We start from the raw sequence: 8,630 nt of genomic DNA on the forward strand, positions 1-8,630 counted from the left end.
ACAGCTAAAACTACATTGCTGAGTTCGAGGGACTAGTTACCTGCCCCAGAGTGAAGCTGTGTCATAGGAGGGAGGATTTAGGGCCCTAGGGTCTGGTATAGGAAGAGGTATAGGGAGCCTTCCATGGGAAAGAGGCTTCTCAGTCTCAGGAGAGGCCCAAAGGCATGTGATCAATTTGGAGAGCTTGGCTAAGTCAGTTTTCAGGGGTCTCTGAGACTGAGGACAAAGTTGAATCAGTTTGGCCAAGACCCAGGCTATTCTAGACTAGCAAATGGATTTAATGTTTTGTCCCAAACATGACCTGTTGGTTGTGACTGCCTGGAACACTGTGTTAAGAAAGATTCTGAGGTCGTGTCTGACTTGCTAGGAAAAAGTGCCATGATTCTTGAGGTTGGCTGCACATGTGAGAGAGGGAGAGTGCTTATTAGAGAAATGGCAAGAAGTTGGTGTGTTGGAAGATTACGAGACAGGACAGGAGCTCTCAGGGAGACAAGGCTGGGGCCACATTTTGCAGGGCCTTGAATGCTAGGATAAGAGTTTGAATTTGAATTTTTTAGATCTGAGAAATTCTACTATGCCCTCTAAACAGAGGGCTAATGTTATCAGATGGAAGTTCGGGAAATATCTTTTAACTGCAGTAAGGAAGATAGCCTGAAGGAGGTGATTATGGCACTGGGTGGGGGAATAAAGAGGCCATTGCAATCCACGATCCAGGCAAGAGATGAAAGATTTGTTTGTCCTTTTAATAACTGTTCAAGTGATGAGGTGTGAGGGTGGTAGTGGAGTGGACAACTGTAGGATGGTCCTCTGACTATATGTTGTTTACTCCACAAGGTTTGGGTGCTTGGTATCCTGACCCTATCCCTTCTTCCAAAATGAAAAGTGAGAGGAAAGTAAGTTTTCCTTTACTCTGATCAATAATAACAGCAGCTGTAATAACAGCCATTTATTTAATGACTTTTTAAGTGACAGGCACTGTGCTATGCACCTTGCATACATTATTCTTTTTAGTCATCACAACAACCAAATGAGTTAGGATTATTTTATCATTCTCATTTTGCTGATGATGAAACTTCAGCATGGTTCAGAGATGCTAGGTAGTATGCCCAAGGTCTCACAGCTAGAAAGCAGCAGACCTCAGTCTAGCCTGGCTGAAAGCCCACACGCTTCACCATTGCACTACCATACCCCGGTCTCTGCAATCAGCCACTCCCGTGGGTCCCCTTTGCAGCATTAAACAGACCTGCAGGCTTTCTGATTCCACAGGCGTACTGAGCTCTGATTGTTTCTCGTTAGCAGTTGTCTTCCCTCTCTCCGCGGGCACTTGGTTACATAATACCTGAAAATATTAAATTAGTTTTCCTTTACAGGAAATTATGTTCCATTAGGGCCACTGACATAGCTATTCGGAGACCTCCAAGAGAGTTGTGTGCTTTTGGAAATGTCTGACAAATCCGATTGCTCTCTGGCAAGGAGCTCTCTGAAGGCCTTGTGGCTGGTTGAGTAATTAGACATTAAGTGGCTTTAATAATAGAAATAGGAGGCGCAGACAAGAGGGTTCCACCTGTGATCATCAGAGCTGCCTTAGTTCCCTCTTCTGGCAGAGAAAAGGAAGGGGGCAGAGCCACATGGTAATCTTCAAAACCATCCTGTGACTTCGCTTCCCATCACTCAGCACTCAGCACAGGCAGAGACTTACTCCAAGAAGGAGACCAAGTCTCTGATCCTCTAGGGGACTCTGCTTTGATCAATTGCACTGGGATACTACCCTGCTTGAGTCATGCCTTTAACTCAAAATGCCCAGCAAGGTCCATCTTGATTTGGCATTCAAGATCCTACAAGCTCTGACTTCCATATATTTTTCAGAATGCTTCTTTATATGAGCTAGTGGTCCTCATGACTTCCCATTCCTCTTCGTATTTGTTACTCCCTTGTTCTTGCTTAAGATGCTTCATCATGAAGAAGACCCCCCTTTTATGTCTACATTTCCATATAGACCCTAGAGTTCAAGCCTTAGCTTTAACACCGCCTCTTCCTGGAAATTTTCTCTAAATTCTCTTGCCAAAGAAATCTTTCTCTCTCTTTTGCATACCCACAGCACTTTATAGCACTTAAACTAATTATCCTATTTCCTCTCACCTTGTATTATAATTATTTTATACAAATCTCTCTTTGCTATATGGTAAATTCTTCAAATGGATGGGCTATGTTTAACCCCTCTATATAGCTTCCCTGGTTCCTGTTACAGAGCTTTGCATGTTGTGTTTCGTAAATACATGCTATATACATGATTATCACTTTGAAGACAGATAACATAGCTAGAGTTTAATGTCCCATGGCCGTGTATCCATCCATTCATTCTCTCCCTCTAGTAGCTGTACCAAAAACTTTTCTCCACTCTCGTGCATATCCCCATTACCAATATGGTATTGATGCATGCTGGGGAGGGAGGCATGAGATGTTAAGTCTCAACACACAGATTGATAGGTAAGAATCTTAAGAGTGGAGCCCCATTTCTCTAAAGGTAGGGTACATTTCAGACTTAATAGATTTGATATGTGGTATGGAGGAAGGGTACTGAAATTACGTGATAATTTGGTTATTTACTCTCCCACTTCTTAAGAAACAAGTTGGCCTTTCCAGCCTTATCTACCACCATCCGTACCCTGCCCTGTGATCTAAACACACCAAACCATGGACTGACCCAGTAGCACATGATGGGAGATTTAAGCCTGTCAATACCCGGCTACTACTCTCCTCCAGATCCAGTCAATTTAAAAATGAACACAAAAACATAGGTAAGAAATAAAACCAGAAGCAGATTCACTAATGGTAGAGTTCGATTAAAGAATATGCCTGCACCGGGACCTTCTTTCCTGAATCAGGACTGTGGACCCCACTTTTATTCCCTCTTGAGACTGATGGAGAAGCTAGCAAACAGGCCTGCTTGAGCTTATAGGAGCAAGCCCCTCTGCCCAGAGCCCACCAACCTGGGCAGAGGTAGGTGAAAGGATCCCCATGAAAGATATCTTTCCTCATGCCTGGAACACACCATTCTTTCTTGCTCTTTCCCATGTATGCCCTTTGGATGATGAGATGAACTGCTCTTTAGCCTTACCAATCTAGTCTATTACTCCTCTTGTGGGGAGAGGTGAGTAAGAGGGTAGATAGAGATACCTGAGAAATCCCCAGTTCTCTCTCTTTTAGGAGAGGACTAGAAACCTCTGCTTCTCAATAGATCTGTGACATCTGCTTCTCAATAGATCTGTGACATCCCATGATATACATTGTGTATCCACTTGCCATCATGCCTTTGCCCAGGCTGATCCTTTTCCCCAGAGTTTCCCTCTCTCCTATTTCCACTTCACAATGTCCTACTAAAATGCCACCTCCCCCAGAAGTCTTCCCAGATCCGTCTCTATTCTTTGCAGGAATTCAATAGCTCCCTTAGGTTTTCTATTAGCTTTGGTGGTGCTGTTATAACAGCACTTACTCCAGCTTGTGTTCTAGAGACATGCATGCAATGTGTCTCTTTTCCCTCCTGCATTCCCACCCCTGCTCCCTGGACGGCAGTCTCCATGAAGGACAGCCCCCACACCTCTAGTGCCCACCTTGAGCCCAGCACAGGGTTGGTGCTCATGAATGTTGGTTGGATCTTCTCAGAGAACTGGCTCTGTGATGGTACAGGGGCAAGTGATGGGATATTTAACTCTGAGCTAAACATGGACAACATTCTTTGTTGGCATTCATATTCCTACATTTAGAACTGGACCATGTGGTGCTGGAGAGGCCATCACACTGACTGGCAAGAGAAGACCTGTTTCATGGTGGTCCACAGAGCAATTTCCCTGGCTTCACTCAAGGCTAACTCTCCTCCAGCAAAACACCCCTCTTCTCCTCCCACAGATGAAGCAGGTGAGTGACTCCATCGGTTCTAGAGAGCACTCTTGTTACTGTAGCCTTAGAGCACAAGCTTACACCCTAATCATAACACCAGTGGGAGAGGCCATCAATGCTGGGTGGATATTGCAGGAAGGGAGCTCAGATTTGGGGCCTGACAACTCCAGGTTCTTATACAGTTCTTGGTGTAAATGAATGGTTCATAAAGTCTGATTTTCTTCCTTCTTGCAGCTTGAAAAAGGGCATGATCTTAGTGGATTCTCACAATAACCCTGGGGAAAAATTTTATTGTCATTATTAATATTTAAAAATTGTCTGGTTTAATCTTATGTAGGAGAAAAGAGAAGTCTTTGCTTTGAAGCAAATAAAGAAGGGAGGGTGTTTATCCAGTGTATAAGAATATAAAGACTATATTGATAATGTATGGAAAGTGCTTAGCATGACAGGTCATAGCAAGTGGACACTCAGTAAATAGTAACCACTATTATCGTTACGATCAGAGATGGGGAGTGACTCACCCAAAGTCACACAGCTAGTTAATGACAGAGCATTGCACCTGGAACTTTAGGCTCTGGGTTCCCTGCCCTTGCACTTGCCCTTCCCTACTTTCATGGCTTTGTGTGTGCGACCTTCCAAATCCTTTTTATGTCTTGGCCAAATTCATTCTGCCACTCAGCAGGCACACACCTGCATGCACACACATGCGCACACACACAAACCGAAGACCAGAAATGTAAAAAATAAAAAAAAACTCTTCCACCACGATACAGGGAAAAAAATTACCCTTAATTACTGGGGCTTCTCTACAATTATAGGACGTGCTTTTGAACTCTGAAGGGTCCTCTCCTGAGGATAACCTTTATTTGCCTGATTGCGTCTGTTCAGTTAATTCTGGCTAATTACTATTTTCTTCCTATTAGATTCTAATTATATACAGTATTTTCATTATAAAGCGTAATGTTTCCCAGAGAACCATGTCAATTATACAGGCAATATTACCGGAGGTCTGGTTTACCTCATTAAGCCCAAGCGATGAAGCCATGCATCTGATTAAACCCGCAATTTGCAGGGTGGACTTTAACTGTATGTGGGTACCAGTGAGTCTCACCTAAAACTTGCTGGGTGTGGGAGAGGGCTAGAAAGTCTAGGAGAAGTTCTTCAAAGGATGTGGTGGCCCATTTGGATGTGTTGGATTTTCTGCAGGAAGAACAACTATTGATCCATATTGTCTATTTTTAAGCACCCCATGATTTCTAGTTAGGCTGAGGCATGAATTTGATGTTGTCATGAAATAGTGGGTCTTACCCTTGTTTCAAATGATTCTGGTAGAACACCCAGCATTTCCACCTCCATGCCTCAATATACTGACAATCTGATATCTTTCTGAACTTCTGGTTTACCCACCAACCATTTGATATTTCACAAGATGTCTGATAGACACCTTATCCTTAATATACCCAAAATAGAATTCTTAACTTCTGCTCTCTCCGAGCCCCAAACCCATTCATGCTTATATTACTCCCATCTCAGTAAATGCCATAACCGTCTACCCAGATGCTCAAGTGAAATGCCAGGAGCTCATACTGCTGTCCTTATTTCCTTTATCTCTCACATTGAATCCACAAAGTCTCCTGTGGACCCTAGATCCCACATATATCCTGGATCCATCCAGGTCTTCCCACCTGCACTGCTATACCCCCAGTCTAGTCCAACGTCACCCCTGCTATATAGTGACCTCTTACTTTGTCTCCTTGTTTCATTTCCTTCCACATACATGATCCCTTCTCCTAATGCTATCAAGGTAGTTTACCAAAAAGAAAAAAAAAATCCATAAAGACCATGTTACTCTCCTGCTTGAAAACCATACAGATGTTGTTTTGGCATTAAAAGCAAACTTCTTCCTACATCAGTAAGACCCTCCATGATTATACTTTTGCCTACTTATTCAACAAGTATTATTCAAGGTCTAATATAATATGTGCCAGACACTGTTCTGGAATAAACAGTTCTTGTTTGTATGAAAATAAAATAATAAAATAGACACAATCACCCTCATGAGCACTGCTTTTTCCTATCATCCTGATAGTACTTAATATTTCATGTTTGTTTTTATCCAGCTGGCTTGTCTAAAAGGCATGGGTCCATGTCTGTTCCCCATACTCTAGACCCAGCCCCTATACCTAGAAGCTTCTCAGGAAATGTGGGCTCTTCTGCTATGATTTGACACTTAGGCAGGAGTTGAAAAACAAACTTGATTAAAAAAACACACTTTTATTGGATTCTAAAGGAATTAATAAAATCCTTCCTTTGGGGATTAATAAAACAGGATTTTTTAATATTAGCTTTATTTTTTTTTCTACTTTATAAAAGCATTTTAATCAACATTCTGGGCTTTAAAGGATAGATTCAAGCTATGTTCTCTATTTGGGATGTGGGCAGGGGTTTAATTTATAGATAAGTCCCAGTTTTGATATTTGCTCCTCTGTCTGAAAAGTGCTGCCACTATTGTTTCCCTAATAAAAATCTTTGGAGTTCAAGCAAAAAGATAAGTAACCTTTCTTGAGCAACTCATAACTAACAAGTTATTTTATGATGATTATAGGCCATGAGAATATTGCTTTAGTTTATAGAGATTCAGTACATTGTTTAAATTCCTAGATGAATTAGTTATAGTAACACTGACTATGTGGGCTCTGGGGTCAAGAGGCCTGGGTTCAAATTCCAGATTTTCCATTTATTACCTGTCTGTGACCTTGAAGACATTTACTTAACCTTGTACTTCACTTTCCCTATTTGTTAAATGGGGGTAGCAATTGTTTCTACTTCCTGGTATTGTTTTAAAAATTAAATGAGTGAATCCACTTAGAACAGTGCCTGGCATATATATGCTCTATAAATGCCAGCTGCTATTATCTGAGTCTAAATCTAGACTTGTCTTCCCCCAAACTACCATTCCTACCATTAACAAATACCACCAGCAGCATTAGTAGCTTTCATTAAATGCTCTCTACAATCCAACCTCTTATGCCTTCAAGACACTTGTAATGCACACATTATTACTTCAATTTACAGATGAGTGAAACTGAGGCTCCATAAGGTACTCGTCCAAAATCAGGCAGAAGGTAAGTGACAGATCTAAAAGTCATACTCATGTTTGCCTGTCCCCAAAGCTCACATTTTTACAAGTTGTTCCATGTTCTCTTAACTTCAAAATGCAACTTATTCTAGACATAGAAGGTGTTATAGACAGAATTATCTTCCCCTCAAATTCACTACTCAAGGTGATTGCATTTGGAGATAGGGCAGTTAAAGATGCAATGAGTTGAAATGAGGCTGCTAGAGTGGGCCATAATCCAATCTAACTGATATTCTTATAAGAAGAGGAAGAGGTACCCGAGGTGCTCGGGCAAAGAGGAAAGGCCATGTGAGGACACAGTGAAAAAGTGGACATCTACCCACCAGGGAGAAAGATCTCAGGAGAAACCAAGGCTGCAGAAAATTTAATCTTGGACTTCCAGCCTCCAGAACTGTGAGAGAATACATTTCGGTTTAAACCACCCCGTCTATGGTATTTTGTCATGGTAGCCCTTGCCAACTAACACAGAAGGAAGCATTGTTAGTAGGAAAAACACAAAAAGAGATGTCAGGTGACTTGTGTCTTATTTACTGGGCTGTTTCCAGTGCTCAGCTCCATGCTGGGTTCATAGGGTGAGCTTAGGAAATGGAGGCATCAGTGTTTAGAAAGTGCCTTCTCATTCAAGATCAAGGATGATATCTTCTGCCCAGCCCTGATGTGGCCACCATGGTATAACCTGCATGGCAGTAGCCTGTTTTCCCTACCAGACTGGGTGCTCCATGATGACTAAAACCAAGTGTGTCTTTTTGTTCAGCTTAGGCATAGCCCATGATAGCATTCTGATAATTACATATTATCTGCATGTTTGCATAGCCATGAGGCCTGTGGGTTGCCTTTCAGCTCTACAAGCCTCTTCTCTAAGGAGTTGCCCTTGGCAGGTCAAGAAACTCAGGTGTGGGGAGTGGGTTTTACGTGGCTGTCCTGCTGGGCCCCTGCCAGAGTGCTTGGAGCCGCTGAGTCTGGACCATGCAATCTGTTTACACGAGCATTAGGGAACATTGCTGAGATGTACTGTAAACATGGGGCAGGCTGTCAGCATTGTGCTCATTTCTGCATTATCTCGGTGCCATCTCAGAACAGAGGCAGGCCAGAAAGCCCCTGCCAAGTGGAACTGGAGCCTGAGAGATAGGCATGAGCCTCCTAAGTCTGGCTTCCCTGCAGGGATGAGCCTTCCTGAGGGTGGGCTGGATATGGGTTCATACAACAGAGATGCTGAGCCAAGCTCCCATTCCACTTAGGGGCTTGGACCAGGGTGAGAGATGGAACTAACTTGTTAAAGGAAAACAAAAATAAAGAGAAAAAATTTGAAAGTTTTTCACTTAAAAATATAGATTAGGGTAGATTCAAAGTCATTGTGCTAATTTCACCCTTACTATATTTCATTTACTTTCTTGAATTAGAAAGCTCTTCCTAGATTTTAGCTGAATCCAGAATTGTGCCTCATCATGAGTGTGCCACAACAGAGGCACACTCATGTCTAAAAGGCCTGGGTCCATGTCTGTCCCCCATACTCCAGCCCCAGCCCCTGTACCTAGAAGCTTCTCAGGAAATGTGGGCTCTTCTGTTATGATTTGACACTTAGGCAGGAGCTGAA

The 8,630-nt window shown here is 42.5% G+C and overlaps 1 long non-coding RNA gene across 1 annotated transcript; it reads left to right on the top strand.

The window, feature by feature from the left end:
- Positions 1-3,764: 3,764 nt before the first annotated feature.
- Positions 3,765-8,330, top strand: LOC141408698 (uncharacterized). The gene is made up of 2 exons (XR_012425002.1): positions 3,765-3,915; positions 6,973-8,330. It is a non-coding gene; the product is annotated as an uncharacterized lncRNA (long non-coding RNA).
- Positions 8,331-8,630: the final 300 nt, after the last annotated feature.

This window comes from Macaca fascicularis, chromosome 15 (genome assembly GCF_037993035.2).
Source record: "Macaca fascicularis isolate 582-1 chromosome 15, T2T-MFA8v1.1".
Taxonomy (NCBI): domain Eukaryota; kingdom Metazoa; phylum Chordata; class Mammalia; order Primates; family Cercopithecidae; genus Macaca; species Macaca fascicularis.